The sequence below is a fragment of the Silene latifolia genome, chromosome 2, assembly GCF_048544455.1.
Source record: "Silene latifolia isolate original U9 population chromosome 2, ASM4854445v1, whole genome shotgun sequence".
Lineage (NCBI taxonomy): Eukaryota > Viridiplantae > Streptophyta > Magnoliopsida > Caryophyllales > Caryophyllaceae > Silene > Silene latifolia.
Genome location: NC_133527.1, coordinates 362,061 through 385,841, shown reverse-complemented (window position 1 = coordinate 385,841; position 23,781 = coordinate 362,061).

Genomic DNA, 23,781 nt, shown 5'->3' with positions numbered 1-23,781 from the left:
TTTTGAAATTTTCAAACTGTCTAATATTGCGCTTTAACTCCACGAATGTCTTAATTTGATAAATGAAGAAACTTCAATAAATTGAGTATGGCCATCAGATGCACGTATGTTGATTTATGCCTTCCGAAACTCAAGATTTCGTTTGAGGGTCTCGGTTTTGGAAATTTACAAACCGTCTAATATTGCGTTTTAACTCCACGAATGTCTTAATAATGATAAATGAAGAAACTTTAATAAATGGAGTATGACCATCAGACGCACGTATTTTGATTTATGCCTTCCGAAACTCGAGATTTCGTTTGATGGTCTCGGTTTTAGAAAATTTTCAAACTGTCTAATATTGCAGTTTTAACTCCATAAATGTCTTAATAATGATAAATGAAGAAACTTTAATGAATGGAGTATGGCCATCGACGCACGTATGTTGATTTATGCCTTCCGAAACTCGAGATTTCGTTTGAGGGTCTCGGTTTTGGAAATTTACAAACTGTCTAATATTGCGCTTTTAACTCCATAAATGTCTTAATAATGATAAATGAAGAAACTTTAATAAATGGAGTATGACCATCCGACGCACGTATGTTGATTTATGCCTTCCGAAACTCGAGATTTCGTTTGAGGGTCTCGGTTTTAAGAAATTTTCAACCCGTGTCTAATATTGCGCTTTAACTCCATGAATGTCTTAATAATGATAAATGAAAAAACTTTAATAAATGGAGTATGACCATCAGATGCACGTATGATGATTTATGCCTTCCGAAACTCGAGATTTCGTTTAAGGGTCTTGGTTTTAGGAAAGTTTCAAACTGTCTAATATGGCAGTTTTAACTCCATGAATATCTTAATACTGATAAATGAAGAAAATTTAATAAATGGAGTATGACCATCAGACGCACGTATTTTGATTTATGCCTTCCGAAAGTCGAGATTTCGTTTGATGGTCTCGATTTTAGAAAATTTTCAAACTGTCTCATATTGCAGTTTTAACTCCACGAATATCTTAATAATGATAAATGAATAAACTTTAATAAATGGAGTATGACCATCAGACGCACGTATGTTGATTTATGCCTTACGAAAGTCGAGATTTCGTTTGAGGGTTTCGGTTTTTGGAAATTTTCAAACTGTCTAATATTGCAGTTTTAACTCCACGAATGTCTTAAATTGATAAATGAAGAAACTTCAATAAATTGAGTATGGCCATCGATGCACGTATGTTGATTTATGCCTTCCAAACTCAAGATTTCGTTTGAGGGTCTCGGTTTTGGAAATTTACAAACTGTCTAATATTGCGCTTTAACTCCACGAATGTCTTAATAATGATAAATGAAGAAACTTTAATAAATGGAGTATGACCATCAGACGCACGTATTTTGATTTATGCCTTCCGAAACTCGAGATTTCGTTTGATGGTCTCGGTTTTAGAAAATTTTCAAACTGTCTAATATTGCAGTTTTAACTCCATAAATGTCTTAATAATGATAAATGAAGAAACTTTAATGAATGGAGTATGGCCATCAGACGCACGTATGTTGATTTATGCCTTCCGAAACTCGAGATTTCGTTTGAGGGTCTCGGTTTTTGGAAATTTACAAACTGTCTAATATTGCAGTTTTAACTCCACGAATGTCTTAATAATGATAAATGAAGAAACTTTAATAAATGGAGTATGACCATCAGACGCACGTATATTGATTTATGCCTTCCGAAAGTCGAGATTTCGTTTGAGGATCTCTGTTTTAGGAAATTTTCAAACTGTCTAATATGGCAGTTTTAACTCTATGAATGTCTTAATAATGATAAATGAAGAAACTTTTATAAATGGAGTATGACCATCAGACGCATGTATGTTGATTTATGCCTTCCGAAACTCGAGATTTCGTTTGAGGGTCTCGGTTTTTGGAAATTTTCAAACTGTCTAATATTGCAGTTTTAACTCCATGAATGTCTTAATAATGATAAATTAATAAACTTTAATAAATGGAGTATGACCATCAGACGCACGTATGTTGATTTATGATTTCCGAAACTCGAGATTTCGTTTGAGGGTCTCGGTTTTAAGAAATTTTCAACCTGTCTAATATTGCGCTTTAACTCCATGAATGTCTTAATAATGATAAATGAAGAAACTTTAATAAATGGAGTATGACCATCAGATGCACGTATGATGATTTATGCCTTCCGAAAGTCGAGATTTCGTTTGAGGGTCTTGGTTTTAGGAAATTTTCAAACTGTCTAATACGGCAGTTTTAACTCCATGAATATCTTAATACTGATAAATGAAGAAAATTTAATAAATGGAGTATGACCATCAGACGCACGTATGTTGATTTATGCCTTCCGAAACTCGAGATTTCGTTTGAGAGTCTCGGTTTTGGAAATTTTCAAACTGTCTAATCTTGCGGTTTTAACTCCATGAATGTCTTAATAATGATAAATTAATAAACTTTAATAAATGGAGTATGACCATCAGACTCACGTATGTTGATTTATGATTTCCGAAACTCGAGATTTCGTTTGAGGGTCTCGGTTTTAAGAAATTTTCAAACTGTCTAATATTGCCGTTTTAACTCCATGAATGTCTTAATAATGATAAATGAAGAAACTTTAATAAATGGAGTATGACCATCAGATGCACGTATGATGATTTATGCCTTCCGAAACTCGAGATTTCGTTTGAGGGTCTTGGTTTTAGGAAATTTTCAAACTGTCTAATATGGCGCTTTAACTCCATGAATATCTTAATACTGATAAATGAAGAAAATTTAATAAATGGAGTATGACCATCGACGCACGTTTTTGATTTATGCCTTCCGAAAGTCGAGATTTCGTTTGATGGTTTCGGTTTTAGAAAATTTTCAAACTGTCTAATATTGCAGTTTTAACTCCATAAATGTCTTAATAATGATAAATAAAGAAACTTTAATAAATGGAGTATGACCATCAGACGCACGTATGTTGATTTATGCCTTCCTAAACTCGAGATTTCGTTTGAGGGTCTCGGTTTTTGGAAATTTTCAAACTGTCTAATATTACGCTTTAACTCCAGAAATGTCTTAATAATAATAAATGAAGAAACTTTAATAAATGGAGTATGACCATCGACGCACGTATTTTTGATTTATGCCTTCCGAAACTCGAGATTTCGTTTGATTGTCTCGGTTTTAGAAAATTTTCAAACTGTCTAATATTGCAGTTTTAACTCCATAAATGTCTTAATAATGATAAATGAAGAAACTTTAATGAATGGAGTATGGCCATCGACGCACGTATCTTTGATTTATGCTTTCCGAAACTCGAGATTTCGTTTGAGGGTCTCGGTTTTGGAAATTTACAAACTGTCTAATATTGCGCTTTAACTCCACGAATGTTTTAATAATGATAAATGAAGAAACTTTAATAAATGGAGTATGACCATCGACGACGTATATTGATTTATGCCTTCCGAAAGTCGAGATTTCGTTTGAGGATCTCTGTTTTAGGAAATTTTCAAACTGTCTAATATGGCAGTTTTAACTCTATGAATGTCTTAATAATGATAAATGAAGAAACTTTTATAAATGGAGTATGACCATCAGACGCATGTATGTTGATTTATGCCTTCCGAAACTCGAGATTTCGTTTGAGTGTCTCGGTTTTTGAAAATTTTCAAACTGTCTAATATTGCGCTTTAACTCCATGAATGTCTTAATAATGATAAATTAATAAACTTTAATAAATGGAGTATGACCATCAGACGCACGTATGTTGATTTATGATTTCCGAAACTCGAGATTTCGTTTGAGGGTCTCGGTTTTAAGAAATTTTCAACCTGTCTAATATTGCAGTTTTAACTCCATGAATGTCTTAATAATGATAAATGAAGAAACTTTAATAAATGGAGTATGACCATCAGATGCACGTATGATGATTTATGCCTTCCGAAAGTCGAGATTTCGTTTGAGGGTCTTGGTTTTAGGAAATTTTCAAACCTGTCTAATACGGCGCTTTTAACTCCATGAATATCTTAATACTGATAAATGAAGAAAATTTAATAAATGGAGTATGACCATCAGACGCACGTATGTTGATTTATGCCTTCCGAAACTCGAGATTTCGTTTGAGAGTCTCGGTTTTGGAAATTTTCAAACTGTCTAATCTTGCGGTTTTAACTCCATGAATGTCTTAATAATGATAAATTAATAAACTTTAATAAATGGAGTATGACCATCAGACTCACGTATGTTGATTTATGATTTCCGAAACTCGAGATTTCGTTTGAGGGTCTCGGTTTTAAGAAATTTTCAAACTGTCTAATATTGCACTTTTAACTCCATGAATGTCTTAATAATGATAAATGAAGAAACTTTAATAAATGGAGTATGACCATCAGATGCACGTATGATGATTTATGCCTTCCGAAACTCGAGATTTCGTTTGAGGGTCTTGGTTTTAGGAAATTTTCAAACTGTCTAATATGGCGCTTTAACTCCATGAATATCTTAATACTGATAAATGAAGAAAATTTAATAAATGGAGTATGACCATCAGACGCACGTATTTTGATTTATGCCTTCCGAAAGTCGAGATTTCGTTTGATGGTTTCGGTTTTAGAAAATTTTCAAACTGTCTAATATTGCAGTTTTAACTCCATAAATGTCTTAATAATGATAAATAAAGAAACTTTAATAAATGGAGTATGACCATCAGACGCACGTATGTTGATTTATGCCTTCCAAACTCGAGATTTCGTTTGAGGGTCTCGGTTTTGGAAATTTTCAAACCTGTCTAATATTACGCTTTTAACTCCAGAAATGTCTTAATAATAATAAATGAAAAAACTTTAATAAATGGAGTATGACCATCAGACGCACGTATGTTGATTTATGCCTTCCGAAACTCGAAATTTCGTTTGATGGTCTCGGTTTTAGGAAATTTTCAAACTGTCTAATATTGCAGTTTTAACTCCATGAATATCTTAATACTGATAAATGAAGAAACTTTAGTAAATGGAGTATGACCATCAGACGCACGTATTTTGATTTATGTCTTCCGAAAGTCGAGATTTCGTTTGATGGTCTCGGTTTTAGAAAATTTTCAAACTGTCTAATATTACAGTTTTAACTCCATAAACGTCTTAATAATGATAAATGAAGAAACTTTAATAAATGGAGTATGACCATCAGACGCACGTATGTTGATTTATGCCTTCCAAACTCGAGATTTCGTTTGAGGGTCTCGGTTTTGGAAATTTTCAAACTGTCTAATTTTACGCTTTTAACTCCGAAATTTCTTAATAATGATAAATGAAAAAACTTTAATAACTGGAGTAGGAGTATGACCATCAGACGCACGTATGTGTATTTATGCTTTCCGAAATTCGAGATTTCGTTTGATAGTCTCGGTTTTAGGAAATTTTCAAATCATCTAATATTGCGCTTTTAACTCCATGAATGTCTTAATACTGATAAATGAAGAAACTTTAATAAATGGAGTATGACCATCAGACGCACGTATTTTGATTTATGCCTTCCGAAAGTCGAGATTTCGTTTGATGGTCTCGGTTTTAGAAAATTTTCAAACTGTCTAATATTGCAGTTTTAACTCCATAAATGTCTTAATAATGATAAATGAAGAAACTTTAATGAATGGAGTATGGCCATCAGACGCACGTATGTTGATTTATGCCTTCCTAAACTCGAGATTTCGTTTGAGGGTCTCGGTTTTAGGAAATTTTCAAACTGTCTAATATTGACGTTTTAACTCCACGAATGTCTTAATAATGATAAATGAAGAAACTTTAATAAATGGAGTATGACCATCCGACGCACGTATGTTGATTTATGCCTTCCGAAACTCGAGATTTCGTTTGAGGGTCTCGGTTTTTGGAAATTTACAAACCGTCTAATATTGCGCTTTTAACTCCACGAATGTCTTAATAATGATAAATGAAGAAACTTTAATAAATGGAGTATGACCATCAGACGCACGTATTTTGATTTATGCCTTCCGAAACTCGAGATTTCGTTTGATGGTCTCGGTTTTTAGAAAATTTTCAAACTGTCTAATATTGCGCTTTAACTCCATAAATGTCTTAATAATGATAAATGAAGAAACTTTAATGAATGGAGTATGGCCATCGACGCACGTATGTTGATTTATGCCTTCCGAAACTCGAGATTTCGTTTGAGGGTCTCGGTTTTGGAAATTTTCAAACTGTCTAATATTGACGTTTTAACTCCACGAATGTCTTAATAATGATAAATGAAGAAACTTTAATAAATGGAGTATGACCATCAGACGCACGTATATTGATTTATGCCTTCCGAAAGTCGAGATTTCGTTTGAGGATCTCTGTTTTAGGAAATTTTCAAACCGTCTAATATGGCGCTTTAACTCTATGAATGTCTTAATAATGATAAATGAAGAAACTTTTATAAATGGAGTATGACCATCAGACGCATGTATGTTGATTTATGCCTTCCGAAACTCGAGATTTCGTTTGAGGGTCTCGGTTTTGGAAATTTTCAAACCGTCTAATATTGCGCTTTAACTCCATGAATGTCTTAATAATGATAAATTAATAAACTTTAATAAATGGAGTATGACCATCGGACGCACGTATGTTGATTTATGATTTCCGAAACTCGAGATTTCGTTTGAGGGTCTCGGTTTTAAGAAATTTTCAACCTGTCTAATATTGCAGTTTTAACTCCATGAATGTCTTAATAATGATAAATGAAGAAACTTTAATAAATGGAGTATGACCATCAGATGCACGTATGATGATTTATGCCTTCCGAAAGTCGAGATTTCGTTTGAGGGTCTTGGTTTTAGGAAATTTTCAAACTGTCTAATACGGCGTTTTAACTCCATGAATATCTTAATACTGATAAATGAAGAAAATTTAATAAATGGAGTATGACCATCAGACGCACGTATGTTGATTTATGCCTTCCGAAACTCGAGATTTCGTTTGAGAGTCTCGGTTTTTGGAAATTTTCAAACTGTCTAATATTGCGCTTTAACTCCATGAATGTCTTAATAATGATAAATTAATAAACTTTAATAAATGGAGTATGACCATCAGACTCACGTATGTTGATTTATGATTTCCGAAACTCGAGATTTCGTTTGAGGGTCTCGGTTTTAAGAAATTTTCAAACTGTCTAATATTGACGTTTTAACTCCATGAATGTCTTAATAATGATAAATAAAGAAACTTTAATAAATGGAGTATGACCATCAGATGCACGTATGATGATTTATGCCTTCCGAAACTCGAGATTTCGTTTGAGGGTCTTGGTTTTAGGAAATTTTCAAACTGTCTAACATGGCAGTTTTAACTCCATGAATATCTTAATACTGATAAATGAAGAAAATTTAATAAATGGAGTATGACCATCAGACGCACGTATTTTGATTTATGCCTTCCGAAAGTCGAGATTTCGTTTGATGGTTTCGGTTTTAGAAAATTTTCAAACTGTCTAATATTGCAGTTTTAACTCCATAAATGTCTTAATAATGATAAATAAAGAAACTTTAATAAATGGAGTATGACCATCAGACGCACGTATGTTGATTTATGCCTTCCAAACTCGAGATTTCGTTTGAGGGTCTCGGTTTTGAAATTTTCAAACTGTCTAATATTACGCTTTTAACTCCAGAAATGTCTTAATAATAATAAATGAAAAAACTTTAATAAATGGAGTATGACCATCAGACGCACGTATGTTGATTTATGCCTTCCGAAACTCGAAATTTCGTTTGATGGTCTCGGTTTTAGGAAATTTTCAAACTGTCTAATATTGCAGTTTTAACTCCATGAATATCTTAATACTGATAAATGAAGAAACTTTAATAAATGGAGTATGACCATCAGACGCACGTATTTTGATTTATGTCTTCCGAAACTCGAGATTTCGTTTGAGGGTCTCGGTTTTTGGAAATTTTCAAACTGTCTAATATTGCAGTTTTAACTCCATGAATGTCTTAATAATGATAAATTAATAAACTTTAATAAATGGAGTATGACCATCAGACGCACGTATGTTGATTTATGATTTCCGAAACTCGAGATTTCGTTTGAGGGTCTCGGTTTTAAGAAATTTTCAACCTGTCTAATATTGCAGTTTTAACTCCATGAATGTCTTAATAATGATAAATGAAGAAACTTTAATAAATGGAGTATGACCATCAGATGCACGTATGATGATTTATGCCTTCCGAAAGTCGAGATTTCGTTTGAGGGTCTTGGTTTTAGGAAATTTTCAAACTGTCTAATACGGCAGTTTTAACTCCATGAATATCTTAATACTGATAAATGAAGAAAATTTAATAAATGGAGTATGACCATCAGACGCACGTATGTTGATTTATGCCTTCCGAAACTCGAGATTTCGTTTGAGAGTCTCGGTTTTTGGAAATTTTCAAACTGTCTAATATTGCAGTTTTAACTCCATGAATGTCTTAATAATGATAAATTAATAAACTTTAATAAATGGAGTATGACCATCAGACTCACGTATGTTGATTTATGATTTCCGAAACTCGAGATTTCGTTTGAGGGTCTCGGTTTTAAGAAATTTTCAACCCCTGTCTAATATTGCGCTTTAACTCCATGAATGTCTTAATAATGATAAATGAAGAAACTTTAATAAATGGAGTATGACCATCAGATGCACGTATGATGATTTATGCCTTCCGAAACTCGAGATTTCGTTTGAGGGTCTTGGTTTTAGGAAATTTTCAAACTGTCTAACATGGCAGTTTTAACTCCATGAATATCTTAATACTGATAAATGAAGAAAATTTAATAAATGGAGTATGACCATCAGACGCACGTATTTTGATTTATGCCTTCCGAAAGTCGAGATTTCGTTTGATGGTTTCGGTTTTAGAAAATTTTCAAACTGTCTAATATTGCGCTTTAACTCCATAAATGTCTTAATAATGATAAATGAAGAAACTTTAATAAATGGAGTATGACCATCCGACGCACGTATGTTGATTTATGCCTTCCGAAACTCGAGATTTCGTTTGAGGGTCTCGGTTTTGGAAATTTTCAAACTGTCTAATATTACGCTTTTAACTCCAGAAATGTCTTAATAATAATAAATGAAAAAACTTTAATAAATGGAGTATGACCATCAGACGCACGTATGTTGATTTATGCCTTCCGAAACTCGAAATTTCGTTTGATGGTCTCGGTTTTAGGAAATTTTCAAACTGTCTAATATTGCAGTTTTAACTCCATGAATATCTTAATACTGATAAATGAAGAAACTTTAATAAATGGAGTATGACCATCAGACGCACGTATTTTGATTTATGTCTTCCGAAAGTCGAGATTTCGTTTGATGGTCTCGGTTTTAGAAAATTTTCAAACTGTCTAATATTACAGTTTTAACTCCATAAACGTCTTAATAATGATAAATGAAGAAACTTTAATAAATGGAGTATGACCATCAGACGCACGTATGTTGATTTATGCCTTCCGAAACTCGAGATTTCGTTTGAGGGTCTCGGTTTTGAAATTTTCAAACTGTCTAATTTTACGCTTTTAACTCCAGAAATGTCTTAATAATGATAAATGAAAAAACTTTAATAACTGGAGTAGGAGTATGACCATCAGACGCACGTATGTGTATTTATGCTTTCCGAAATTCGAGATTTCGTTTGATAGTCTCGGTTTTAGGAAATTTTCAAACTGTCTAATATTGCGCTTTTAACTCCATGAATGTCTTAATACTGATAAATGAAGAAACTTTAATAAATGGAGTATGACCATCGACGACGTATTTTGATTTATGCCTTCCGAAAGTCGAGATTTCGTTTGATGGTCTCGGTTTTAGAAAATTTTCAAACTGTCTAATATTGCGCTTTTAACTCCATAAATGTCTTAATAATGATAAATGAAGAAACTTTAATGAATGGAGTATGGCCATCAGACGCACGTATGTTGATTTATGCCTTCCGAAACTCGAGATTTCGTTTGAGGGTCTCGATTTTTGGAAATTTACAAACTGTCTAATATTGCAGTTTTAACTCCACGAATGTCTTAATAATGATAAATGAAGAAACTTTAATAAATGGAGTATGACCATCAGACGCACGTATATTGATTTATGACTTCCGAAAGTCGAGATTTCGTTTGAGGGTCTCGGTTTTAGGAAATTTTCAAACTGTCTAATATGGCAGTTTTAACTCTTTGAATGTCTTAATAATGATAAATGAAGAAACTTTTATAAATGGAGTATGACCATCAGACGCACGTATGTTGATTTATGCCTTCCGAAACTCGAGATTTCGTTTGAGGGTCTCGGTTTTTGGAAATTTTCAAACTGTCTAATATTGCAGTTTTAACTCCATGAATGTCTTAATACTGATAAATGAAGAAACTTTAATAAATGGAGTATGACCATCAGACGCACGTATTTTGATTTATGCCTTCCGAAAGTCGAGATTTCGTTTGATGGTCTCGGTTTTAGAAAATTTTCAAACTGTCTAATATTGCGCTTTAACTCCATAAACGTCTTAATAATGATAAATGAAGAAACTTTAATAAATGGACTATGACCATCCGACGCACGTATGTTGATTTATGCCTTCCGAAACTCGAGATTTCGTTTGAGGGTCTCGGTTTTGGAAATTTTCAAACCTGTCTAATTTTACGCTTTAACTCCAAAATGTCTTAATAATGATAAATGAAAAAACTTTAATAACTGGAGTAGGAGTATGACCATCGACGACGCGTATGTGTATTTATGCTTTCCGAAATTCGAGATTTCGTTTGATAGTCTCGGTTTTAGGAAATTTTCAAACTGTCTAATATTGCGCTTTTAACTCCATGAATGTCTTAATACTGATAAATGAAGAAACTTTAATAAAAGGAGTATGACCATCAGACGCACGTATTTTGATTTATGCCTTCCGAAAGTCGAGATTTCGTTTGATGGTCTCGGTTTTAGAAAATTTTCAAACTGTCTAATATTGCGCTTTTAACTCCATAAACGTCTTAATAATGATAAATGAAGAAACTTTAATAAATGGAGTATGACCATCAGACGCACGTATGTTGATTTATGCCTTCCGAAACTCGAAATTTCGTTTGATGGTCTCGGTTTTAGGAAATTTTCAAACTGTCTAATATTGCGCTTTTAACTCCATGAATATCTTAATACTGATAAATGAAGAAACTTTAATAAATGGAGTATGACCATCGACGACGTATATTGATTTATGCCTTCCGAAACTCGAGATTTCGTTTGAGGGTCTCGGTTTAGGAAATTTTCAAACTGTCTAATATGGCGCTTTTAACTCTTTGAATGTCTTAATAATGATAAATGAAGAAACTTTTATAAATGGAGTATGACCATCGACGACGTATGTTGATTTATGCCTTCCGAAACTCGAGATTTCGTTTGAGGGTCTCGGTTTTGGAAATTTTCAAACTGTCTAATATTGCGCTTTTAACTTCATGAATGTCTTAATAATGATAAATTAATAAACTTTAATAAATGGAGTATGACCATCAGACGCACGTATGTTGATTTATGATTTCCGAAACTCGAGATTTCGTTTGAGGGTCTCGGTTTTAAGAAATTTTCAACCTGTCTAATATTGCAGTTTTAACTACATGAATGTCTTAATAATGATAAATAAAGAAACTTTAATAAATGGAGTATGACCATCAGATGCACGTATGATGATTTATGCCTTCCGAAAGTCGAGATTTCGTTTGAGGGTCTTGGTTTTAGGAAATTTTCAAACTGTCTAATATGGCAGTTTTAACTCCATGAATATCTTAATACTGATAAATGAAGAAAATTTAATAAATGGAGTATGACCATCAGACGCACGTATGTTGATTTATGCTTTCCGAAACTCGAGATTTCGTTTGAGGGTCTCGGTTTTTGGAAATTTTCAAACTGTCTAATATTGCAGTTTTAACTCCATGAATGTCTTAATAATGATAAATTAATAAACTTTAATAAATGGAGTATGACCATCAGACGCACGTATGTTGATTTATGATTTCCGAAACTCGAGATTTCGTTTGAGGGTCTCGGTTTTAAGAAATTTTCAACCTGTCTAATATTGCAGTTTTAACTCCTTGAATGTCTTAATAATGATAAATGAAGAAACTTTAATAAATGGAGTATGACCATCAGATGAACGTATGATGATTTATGCCTTCCGAAACTCGAGATTTCGTTTAAGGGTCTTGGTTTTAGGAAAGTTTCAAACTGTCTAATATGGCAGTTTTAACTTCATGAATATCTTAATACTGATAAATGAAGAAAATTTAATAAATGGAGTATGACCATCAGACGCACGTATGTTGATTTATGCCTTCCGAAACTCGAGATTTCGTTTGAGGGTCTCGGTTTTTGGAAATTTTCAAACTGTCTAATATTACGCTTTTAACTCCAGAAATGTCTTAATAATGATAAATGAAGAAACTTTAATAAATGGAGTATGACCATCGGACGCACGTATGTTGATTTATGCCTTCCGAAACTCGAAATTTCGTTTGATGGTCTCGGTTTTAGGAAATTTTCAAACTGTCTAATATTGCGCTTTTTAACTCCATGAATATCTTAATACTGATAAATGAAGAAACTTTAGTAAATGGAGTATGACCATCAGACGCACGTATTTTGATTTATGTCTTCCGAAAGTCGAGATTTCGTTTGATGGTCTCGGTTTTAGAAAATTTTCAAACTGTCTAATATTACGCTTTTAACTCCATAAACGTCTTAATAATGATAAATGAAGAAACTTTAATAAATGGAGTATGACCATCAGACGCACGTATGTTGATTTATGCCTTCCTAAACTCGAGATTTCGTTTGAGGGTCTCGGTTTTTGGAAATTTTCAAACTGTCTAATTTTACGCTTTTAACTCCGAAATTTCTTAATAATGATAAATGAAAAAACTTTAATAACTGGAGTAGGAGTATGACCATCAGACGCACGTATGTGTATTTATGCTTTCCGAAATTCGAGATTTCGTTTGATAGTCTCGGTTTTAGGAAATTTTCAAACTGTCTAATATTGCGCTTTTAACTCCATGAATGTCTTAATACTGATAAATGAAGAAACTTTAATAAATGGAGTATGACCATCAGACGCACGTATTTTGATTTATGCCTTCCGAAAGTCGAGATTTCGTTTGATGGTCTCGGTTTTAGAAAATTTTCAAACTGTCTAATATTGCGCTTTAACTCCATAAATGTCTTAATAATGATAAATGAAGAAACTTTAATGAATGGAGTATGGCCATCAGACGCACGTATGTTGATTTATGCCTTCCTAAACTCGAGATTTCGTTTGAGGGTCTCGGTTTTTGGAAATTTTCAAACTGTCTAATATTGCAGTTTTAACTCCACGAATGTCTTAATAATGATAAATGAAGAAACTTTAATAAATGGAGTATGACCATCCGACGCACGTATGTTGATTTATGCCTTCCGAAACTCGAGATTTCGTTTGAGGGTCTCGGTTTTGGAAATTTACAAACCGTCTAATATTGCGTTTTAACTCCACGAATGTCTTAATAATGATAAATGAAGAAACTTTAATAAATGGAGTATGACCATCAGACGCACGTATTTTGATTTATGCCTTCCGAAACTCGAGATTTCGTTTGATGGTCTCGGTTTTAGAAAATTTTCAAACTGTCTAATATTGCAGTTTTAACTCCATAAATGTCTTAATAATGATAAATGAAGAAACTTTAATGAATGGAGTATGGCCATCGACGCACGTATGTTGATTTATGCCTTCCGAAACTCGAGATTTCGTTTGAGGGTCTCGGTTTTGGAAATTTTCAAACTGTCTAATATTGCACTTTTAACTCCACGAATGTCTTAATAATGATAAATGAAGAAACTTTAATAAATGGAGTATGACCATCAGACGCACGTATATTGATTTATGCCTTCCGAAAGTCGAGATTTCGTTTGAGGATCTCTGTTTTAGGAAATTTTCAAACTGTCTAATATGGCAGTTTTAACTCTATGAATGTCTTAATAATGATAAATGAAGAAACTTTTATAAATGGAGTATGACCATCAGACGCATGTATGTTGATTTATGCCTTCCGAAACTCGAGATTTCGTTTGAGGGTCTCGGTTTTGGAAATTTTCAAACTGTCTAATATTGCGGTTTTAACTCCATGAATGTCTTAATAATGATAAATTAATAAACTTTAATAAATGGAGTATGACCATCAGACGCACGTATGTTGATTTATGATTTCCGAAACTCGAGATTTCGTTTGAGGGTCTCGGTTTTAAGAAATTTTCAAACTGTCTAATATTGCAGTTTTAACTCCATGAATGTCTTAATAATGATAAATGAAGAAACTTTAATAAATGGAGTATGACCATCAGATGCACGTATGATGATTTATGCCTTCCGAAAGTCGAGATTTCGTTTGAGGGTCTTGGTTTTAGGAAATTTTCAAACTGTCTAATACGGCAGTTTTAACTCCATGAATATCTTAATACTGATAAATGAAGAAAATTTAATAAATGGAGTATGACCATCAGACGCACGTATGTTGATTTATGCCTTCCGAAACTCGAGATTTCGTTTGAGAGTCTCGGTTTTTGGAAATTTTCAAACTGTCTAATATTGCAGTTTTAACTCCATGAATGTCTTAATAATGATAAATTAATAAACTTTAATAAATGGAGTATGACCATCAGACTCACGTATGTTGATTTATGATTTCCGAAACTCGAGATTTCGTTTGAGGGTCTCGGTTTTAAGAAATTTTCAACCTGTCTAATATTGCAGTTTTAACTCCATGAATGTCTTAATAATGATAAATAAAGAAACTTTAATAAATGGAGTATGACCATCAGATGCACGTATGATGATTTATGCCTTCCGAAACTCGAGATTTCGTTTGAGGGTCTTGGTTTTAGGAAATTTTCAAACTGTCTAACATGGCGCTTTAACTCCATGAATATCTTAATACTGATAAATGAAGAAAATTTAATAAATGGAGTATGACCATCAGACGCACGTATTTTGATTTATGCCTTCCGAAAGTCGAGATTTCGTTTGATGGTTTCGGTTTTAGAAAATTTTCAAACTGTCTAATATTGCAGTTTTAACTCCATAAATGTCTTAATAATGATAAATAAAGAAACTTTAATAAATGGAGTATGACCATCAGACGCACGTATGTTGATTTATGCCTTCCGAAACTCGAGATTTCGTTTGAGGGTCTCGGTTTTTGGAAATTTTCAAACTGTCTAATATTACGCTTTAACTCCAAAATGTCTTAATAATAATAAATGAAAAAACTTTAATAAATGGAGTATGACCATCAGACGCACGTATGTTGATTTATGCCTTCCGAAACTCGAAATTTCGTTTGATGGTCTCGGTTTTAGGAAATTTTCAAACTGTCTAATATTGCAGTTTTAACTCCATGAATATCTTAATACTGATAAATGAAGAAACTTTAATAAATGGAGTATGACCATCAGACGCACGTATTTTGATTTATGTCTTCCGAAACTCGAGATTTCGTTTGAGGGTCTCGGTTTTTGGAAATTTTCAAACTGTCTAATATTGCAGTTTTAACTCCATGAATGTCTTAATAATGATAAATTAATAAACTTTAATAAATGGAGTATGACCATCAGACGCACGTATGTTGATTTATGATTTCCGAAACTCGAGATTTCGTTTGAGGGTCTCGGTTTTAAGAAATTTTCAACCTGTCTAATATTGCAGTTTTAACTCCATGAATGTCTTAATAATGATAAATGAAGAAACTTTAATAAATGGAGTATGACCATCAGATGCACGTATGATGATTTATGCCTTCCGAAAGTCGAGATTTCGTTTGAGGGTCTTGGTTTTAGGAAATTTTCAAACTGTCTAATACGGCAGTTTTAACTCCATGAATATCTTAATACTGATAAATGAAGAAAATTTAATAAATGGAGTATGACCATCAGACGCACGTATGTTGATTTATGCCTTCCGAAACTCGAGATTTCGTTTGAGAGTCTCGGTTTTTGGAAATTTTCAAACTGTCTAATATTGCAGTTTTAACTCCATGAATGTCTTAATAATGATAAATTAATAAACTTTAATAAATGGAGTATGACCATCAGACTCACGTATGTTGATTTATGATTTCCGAAACTCGAGATTTCGTTTGAGGGTCTCGGTTTTAAGAAATTTTCAAACTGTCTAATATTGCAGTTTTAACTCCATGAATGTCTTAATAATGATAAATGAAGAAACTTTAATAAATGGAGTATGACCATCAGATGCACGTATGATGATTTATGCCTTCCGAAACTCGAGATTTCGTTTGAGGGTCTTGGTTTTAGGAAATTTTCAAACTGTCTAACATGGCAGTTTTAACTCCATGAATATCTTAATACTGATAAATGAAGAAAATTTAATAAATGGAGTATGACCATCAGACGCACGTATTTTGATTTATGCCTTCCGAAAGTCGAGATTTCGTTTGATGGTTTCGGTTTTAGAAAATTTTCAAACTGTCTAATATTGCGCTTTTTAACTCCATAAATGTCTTAATAATGATAAATAAAGAAACTTTAATAAATGGAGTATGACCATCAGACGCACGTATGTTGATTTATGCCTTCCGAAACTCGAGATTTCGTTTGAGGGTCTCGGTTTTTGGAAATTTTCAAACTGTCTAATATTACAGTTTTAACTCCAGAAATGTCTTAATAATAATAAATGAAAAAACTTTAATAAATGGAGTATGACCATCAGACGCACGTATGTTGATTTATGCCTTCCGAAACTCGAAATTTCGTTTGATGGTCTCGGTTTTAGGAAATTTTCAAACTGTCTAATATTGCAGTTTTAACTCCATGAATATCTTAATACTGATAAATGAAGAAACTTTAATAAATGGAGTATGACCATCAGACGCACGTATTTTGATTTATGTCTTCCGAAAGTCGAGATTTCGTTTGATGGTCTCGGTTTTAGAAAATTTTCAAACTGTCTAATATTACAGTTTTAACTCCATAAACGTCTTAATAATGATAAATGAAGAAACTTTAATAAATGGAGTATGACCATCAGACGCACGTATGTTGATTTATGCCTTCCGAAACTCGAGATTTCGTTTGAGGGTCTCGGTTTTGGAAATTTTCAAACTGTCTAATTTTACGTTTTAACTCCAAAATGTCTTAATAATGATAAATGAAAAAACTTTAATAATCGGAGTAGGAGTATGACCATCGAGACGCACGTATGTGTGTTTTATGCTTTCCAAAATTCGAGATTTCGTTTGATAGTCTCGGTTTTAGGAAATTTTCAAACTGTCTAATATTGCGCTTTTAACTCCATGAATGTCTTAATACTGATAAATGAAGAAACTTTAATAAATGGAGTATGACCATCGACGCGCACGTATTTTGATTTATGCCTTCCAAAAGTCGAGATTTCGTTTGATGGTCTCGGTTTTAGAAAATTTTCAAACTGTCTAATATTGCAGTTTTAACTCCATAAATGTCTTAATAATGATAAATGAAGAAACTTTAATGAATGGAGTATGGCCATCAGACGCACGTATGTTGATTTATGCCTTCCGAAACTCGAGATTTCGTTTGAGGGTCTCGATTTTTGGAAATTTTCAAACTGTCTAATATTGACGTTTTAACTCCACGAATGTCTTAATAATGATAAATGAAGAAACTTTAATAAATGGAGTATGACCATCAGACGCACGTATATTGATTTATGACTTCCGAAAGTCGAGATTTCGTTTGAGGGTCTCGGTTTTAGGAAATTTTCAAACCTGTCTAATATGGCGCTTTTAACTCTTTGAATGTCTTAATAATGATAAATGAAGAAACTTTAATAAATGGAGTATGACCATCCGACGCACGTATGTTGATTTATGCCTTCCGAAACTCGAGATTTCGTTTGAGGGTCTCGGTTTTGGAAATTTTCAAACTGTCTAATATTGCGGTTTTAACTCCATGAATGTCTTAATACTGATAAATGAAGAAACTTTAATAAATGGAGTATGACCATCAGACGCACGTATTTTGATTTATGCCTTCCGAAAGTCGAGATTTCGTTTGATGGTCTCGGTTTTAGAAAATTTTCAAACTGTCTAATATTGCGCTTTAACTCCATAAACGTCTTAATAATGATAAATGAAGAAACTTTAATAAATGGACTATGACCATCCGACGCACGTATGTTGATTTATGCCTTCCGAAACTCGAGATTTCGTTTGAGGGTCTCGGTTTTGAAAATTTTCAAACCTGTCTAATTTTACGCTTTAACTCCAGAAATGTCTTAATAATGATAAATGAAAAAACTTTAATAATGGAGTAGGAGTATGACCATCGACGCACGTATGTGTATTTATGCTTTCCAAATTCGAGATTTCGTTTGATAGTCTCGGTTTTTTAGGAAATTTTCAAACTGTCTAATATTGCGCTTTTAACTCCATGAATGTCTTAATACTGATAAATGAAGAAACTTTAATAAAAGGAGTATGACCATCAGACGCACGTATTTTGATTTATGCCTTCCGAAAGTCGAGATTTCGTTTGATGGTCTCGGTTTTAGAAAATTTTCAAACTGTCTAATATTGCAGTTTTAACTCCATAAACGTCTTAATAATGATAAATGAAGAAACTTTAATAAATGGAGTATGACCATCAGACGCACGTATGTTGATTTATGCCTTCCGAAACTCGAAATTTCGTTTGATGGTCTCGGTTTTAGGAAATTTTCAAACTGTCTAATATTGCAGTTTTAACTCCATGAATATCTTAATACTGATAAATGAAGAAACTTTAATAAATGGAGTATGACCATCAGACGCACGTATATTGATTTATGACTTCCGAAAGTCGAGATTTCGTTTGAGGGTCTCGGTTTTAGGAAATTTTCAAACTGTCTAATATGGCGCTTTAACTCTTTGAATGTCTTAATAATGATAAATGAAGAAACTTTAATAAATGGAGTATGACCATCCGACGCACGTATGTTGATTTATGCCTTCCGAAACTCGAGATTTCGTTTGAGGGTCTCGGTTTTGGAAATTTTCAAACTGTCTAATATTGCGCTTTTAACTTCATGAATGTCTTAATAATGATAAATTAATAAACTTTAATAAATGGAGTATGACCATCAGACGCACGTATGTTGATTTATGATTTCCGAAACTCGAGATTTCGTTTGAGGGTCTCGGTTTTAAGAAATTTTCAACTTTGTCTAATATTGCAGTTTTAACTACATGAATGTCTTAATAATGATAAATAAAGAAACTTTAATAAATGGAGTATGACCATCAGATGCACGTATGATGATTTATGCCTTCCGAAAGTCGAGATTTCGTTTGAGGGTCTTGGTTTTAGGAAATTTTCAAACTGTCTAATATGGCGTTTAACTCCATGAATATCTTAATACTGATAAATGAAGAAAATTTAATAAATGGAGTATGACCATCAGACGCACGTATGTTGATTTATGCTTTCCGAAACTCGAGATTTCGTTTGAGGGTCTCGGTTTTTGGAAATTTTCAAACTGTCTAATATTGCAGTTTTAACTCCATGAATGTCTTAATAATGATAAATTAATAAACTTTAATAAATGGAGTATGACCATCAGACGCACGTATGTTGATTTATGATTTCCGAAACTCGAGATTTCGTTTGAGGGTCTCGGTTTTAAGAAATTTTCAACCTGTCTAATATTGCAGTTTTAACTCCTTGAATGTCTTAATAATGATAAATGAAGAAACTTTAATAAATGGAGTATGACCATCAGATGAACGTATGATGATTTATGCCTTCCGAAACTCGAGATTTCGTTTAAGGGTCTTGGTTTTAGGAAAGTTTCAAACTGTCTAATATGGCAGTTTTAACTTCATGAATATCTTAATACTGATAAATGAAGAAAATTTAATAAATGGAGTATGACCATCAGACGCACGTATTTTGATTTATGCCTTCCGAAAGTCGAGATTTCGTTTGATGGTCTCGGTTTTAGAAAATTTTCAAACTGTCTCATATTGCAGTTTTAACTCCACGAATGTCTTAATAATGATAAATGAATAAACTTTAATAAATGGAGTATGACCATCAGACGCACGTATGTTGATTTATGCCTTACGAAAGTCGAGATTTCGTTTGAGGGTTTCGGTTTTTGGAAATTTTCAAACTGTCTAATATTGCAGTTTTAACTCCACGAATGTCTTAATTTGATAAATGAAGAAACTTCAATAAATTGAGTATGGCCATCAGATGCACGTATGTTGATTTATGCCTTCCGAAAGTCGAGATTTCGTTTGAGGGTCTCGGTTTTAGGAAATTTTCAAACTGTCTAATATGGAAGTTTTAACTCTATGAATGTCTTAATAATGATAAATGAAGAAACTTTAATAAATGGAGTATGACCATCAGACGCACGTATGTTGATTTATGCCTTCCGAAACTCGAGATTTCGTTTGAGGGTCTCGGTTTTAGAAAATTTTCAAACTGTCTAATATGGCAGTTTTAACTCCATGAATATCTTAATACTGATAAATGAAGAAAATTTAATAAATGGAGTAAGACCATCAGACGCAGTATTTTGATTTATGTCTTCCGAAAGTCGAGATTTCGTTTGATGGTTTCGGTTTTAGAAAATTTTCAAACTGTCTAATATTGCAGTTTTAACTCCATAAATGTCTTAATAATGATAAATGAAGAAACTTTAATAAATGGAGTATGACCATCATACGCACGTATGTTGATTTATGCCTTCCGAAACTCGAGATTTCGTTTGAGGGTCTCGGTTTTTGGAAATTTTCAAACTGTCTAATATTACGCTTTTAACTCCAGAAATGTCTTAATAATAATAAATGAAAAAACTTTAATAAATGGAGTATGACCATCAGACGCACGTATGTTGATTTATGCCTTCCGAAACTCGAGATTTCGTTTGATGGTCTCGGTTTTAGGAAATTTTCAAACTGTCTAATATTGCGCTTTTTAACTCCATGAATATCTTAATACTGATAAATGAAGAAAATTTAATAAATGGAGTATGACCATCAGACGCACGTATTTTGATTTATGCCTTCCGAAAGTCGAGATTTCGTTTGATGGTCTCGGTTTTAGAAAATTTTCAAACTGTCTCATATTGCAGTTTTAACTCCACGAATGTCTTAATAATGATAAATGAATAAACTTTAATAAATGGAGTATGACCATCAGACGCACGTATGTTGATTTATGCCTTACGAAAGTCGAGATTTCGTTTGAGGGTCTCGGTTTTGGAAATTTTCAAACTGTCTAATATTGCAGTTTTAACTCCACGAATGTCTTAATTTGATAAATGAAGAAACTTCAATAAATTGAGTATGGCCATCAGATGCACGTATGTTGATTTATGCCTTCCGAAACTCAAGATTTCGTTTGAGGGTCTCGGATTTTGGAAATTTACAAACTGTCTAATATTGACGTTTTAACTCCACGAATGTCTTAATAATGATAAATGAAGAAACTTTAATAAATGGAGTATGACCATCAGACGCACGTATATTGATTTATGCCTTCCGAAAGTCGAGATTTCGTTTGAGGGTCTCGGTTTTAGGAAATTTTCAAACTGTCTAATATGGAAGTTTTAACAATATGAATGTCTTAATAATGATAAATGAAGAAACTTTAATAAATGGAGTATGACCATCAGACGCACGTATGTTGATTTATGCCTTCCGAAACTCGAGATTTCGTTTGAGGGTCTCGGTTTTTGGAAATTTTCAAACTGTCTAATATTGCAGTTTTAACTCCATGAATGTCTTAATAATGGTAAATTAATAAACTTTAATAAATGGAGTATGACCATCAGACGCACGTGTGATGATTTATGCCTTCCGAAACTCGAGATTTCGTTTGAGGGTCTCGGTTTTAGAAAATTTTCAAACTGTCTAATATGGCAGTTTTAACTCCATGAATATCTTAATACTGATAAATGAAGAAAATTTAATAAATGGAGTAAGACCATCAGACGAAGTATTTTGATTTATGTCTTCCGAAAGTCGAGATTTCGTTTGATGGTTTCGGTTTTAGAAAATTTTCAAACTGTCTAATATTGCAGTTTTAACTCCATAAATGTCTTAATAATGATAAATGAAGAAACTTTAATAAATGGAGTATGACCATCATACGCACGTATGTTGATTTATGCCTTCCGAAACTCGAGATTTCGTTTGAGGGTCTCGGTTTTTGGAAATTTTCAAACTGTCTAATATTACAGTTTTAACTCCAGAAATGTCTTAATAATAATAAATGAAAAAACTTTAATAAATGGAGTATGACCATCAGACGCACGTATGTTGATTTATGCCTTCCGAAACTCGAGATTTCGTTTGATGGTCTCGGTTTTAGGAAATTTTCAAACTGTCTAATATTGCAGTTTTAACTCCATGAATATCTTAATACTGATAAATGAAGAAAATTTAATAAATGGAGTATGACCATCAGACGCACGTATTTTGATTTATGCCTTCCGAAAGTCGAGATTTCGTTTGATGGTCTCGGTTTTAGAAAATTTTCAAACTGTCTCATATTGCAGTTTTAACTCCACGAATGTCTTAATAATGATAAATGAATAAACTTTAATAAATGGAGTATGACCATCAGACGCACGTATGTTGATTTATGCCTTACGAAAGTCGAGATTTCGTTTGAGGGTTTCGGTTTTTGGAAATTTTCAAACTGTCTAATATTGCAGTTTTAACTCCACGAATGTCTTAATTTGATAAATGAAGAAACTTCAATAAATTGAGTATGGCCATCAGATGCACGTATGTTGATTTATGCCTTCCGAAACTCAAGATTTCGTTTGAGGGTCTCGGATTTTGGAAATTTACAAACCGTCTAATATTGCGTTTTAACTCCACGAATGTCTTAATAATGATAAATGAAGAAACTTTAATAAATGGAGTATGACCATCAGACGCACGTATATTGATTTATGCCTTCCGAAAGTCGAGATTTCGTTTGAGGGTCTCGGTTTTAGGAAATTTTCAAACTGTCTAATATGGAAGTTTTAACAATATGAATGTCTTAATAATGATAAATGAAGAAACTTTAATAAATGGAGTATGACCATCAGACGCACGTATGTTGATTTATGCCTTCCGAAACTCGAGATTTCGTTTGAGGGTCTCGGTTTTTGGAAATTTTCAAACTGTCTAATATTGCAGTTTTAACTCCATGAATGTCTTAATAATGGTAAATTAATAAACTTTAATAAATGGAGTATGACCATCGACGACGCACGTGTGATGATTTATGCCTTCCGAAACTCGAGATTTCGTTTGAGGGTCTCGGTTTTAGAAAATTTTCAAACTGTCTAATATGGCAGTTTTAACTCCATGAATATCTTAATACTGATAAATGAAGAAAATTTAATAAATGGAGTAAGACCATCAGACGCACGTATTTTGATTTATGTCTTCCGAAAGTCGAGATTTCGTTTGATGGTTTCGGTTTTAGAAAATTTTCAAACTGTCTAATATTGCAGTTTTAACTCCATAAATGTCTTAATAATGATAAATGAAGAAACTTTAATAAATGGAGTATGACCATCAGACGCACGTATGTTGATTTATGCCTTCCGAAACTCGAGATTTCGTTTGAGAGTCTCGGTTTTGGAAATTTTCAAACTGTCTAATATTACAGTTTTAACTCCAGAAATGTCTTAATAATAATAAATGAACAAACTTTAATAAATGGAGTATGACCATCAGACGCACGTATGTTGATTTATGCC